Source organism: Nicotiana sylvestris, chromosome 5 (assembly GCF_000393655.2).
Source record: "Nicotiana sylvestris chromosome 5, ASM39365v2, whole genome shotgun sequence".
Classification (NCBI taxonomy): domain Eukaryota; kingdom Viridiplantae; phylum Streptophyta; class Magnoliopsida; order Solanales; family Solanaceae; genus Nicotiana; species Nicotiana sylvestris.
This window is the reverse complement of record NC_091061.1, coordinates 43,487,605-43,489,020: the sequence shown is the minus strand read 5'-3', so window position 1 is coordinate 43,489,020 and position 1,416 is coordinate 43,487,605.

Here is a 1,416-nt window from a genome sequence, read left to right as displayed (position 1 = left end):
CTTCTAAGTCTGACCTATTTCTAATGGAGCAATTGGATGGCTTTAACCCTGTCAACTTGCCTGCTATCATGATCGAACACATACAGAAAGTAGCCACCTTCAAGGATGGGAATTATGGTCTTCTATATGGATTTTTGCTTACGCAAGTGTTTAAGTTTTTCAAGTTGACACTGAGGCAAGGCAAGGTAGGAACCAAGAAGCAGACATTTTCTCAAACAACTTTGGAAGAATGTGAGTGCATCGAGAAGAATGGGGGGTTAGGTAGTACATCAACAATCTCATAGCTCATTAATGCTCAGAATAGTGCAACTGAGGAGATTCAAAGGTTGAAGGCTAGGAACGCTATCCTGGAAGGTCAGCAAGCCCAAGGGGCCCCAGAGTCAAATGAGGAAGTGATCCGTTTGACAAAAGAAAATGCTGATCTCAGGGCACAAGTGGAGAACCTGAAAGCAGAACTGCTCAATGAGCAAATGTCGTCCAATGCCCGAATAGACCTAGTTCTCCAAACTCTTGCTGCAGCTTTCAAGCCCTCTACTCCTAGTGCCCCCTAAGCAACCCCTTCAATGACCAGTTTCTGGATTGTCTATTTTTGTTTATGACTTGGCAGAAGTTTTTGTTTCTTTTGTTTTGATGTGGTTGGGATGTATCAGTACTGCTCCCATTTTCTACAGTCCAATTCTGCCTTTGCTTTTTAAGCAAAGGCATATGTTTTATATATAAAAACTATCCTCTTTTGTTATCTCAATACTTGTATTCTCTGTTTCTCTTCTCTATCATGTTGTGCACATATGTGGCATGAGTTAGATAGGCTAGACTTCTTTATGTTGTTTTCCTCCTTGTGTATTTTTAATGATGCCAAAAGAGGGAAGTATAATTGAAACATGGATCTGATTAAGGGGGAAGCATAAAGTCAGGGGGAACTTGTGAAGTTCCAATTATTTCATCTGGTTATTTTGCTCTAAATACATGTTATCAATGTATAAGTTTTTCATCATAAAAAGGGGGAAATTGATGGGTTTTCAATGTTTTTGCATTATGTTTTGATGATCCAACAAACTTACTATCAAGAACCAGATAGGGAACCTGACACACTTGGTACACATTGCTAATGAACAAATTCCAGCTCCAACTAATGTGAATTGTTGCAAGTGTAGAAAATAGAGAAACAAGACAAGGACATGTTCCCTTGTGTTTCCCTGATAGCAGTACGAAGGTCAATTATGCACATCTGGAAAGTGACTGCCACAGAAACAGTGACACAGTGTAGTAGTTTTGCAGTCACTTGTCCTTTGACCAACCAAGTGCTTACATCATTCAAGTGATGTCATCAAAGATGTATTAACAAGAGCATTATAACAAAACATCACTTGAACACTTGAGAATTCACTTCAAGCATTCAAGCCTTTTGCAAACAGT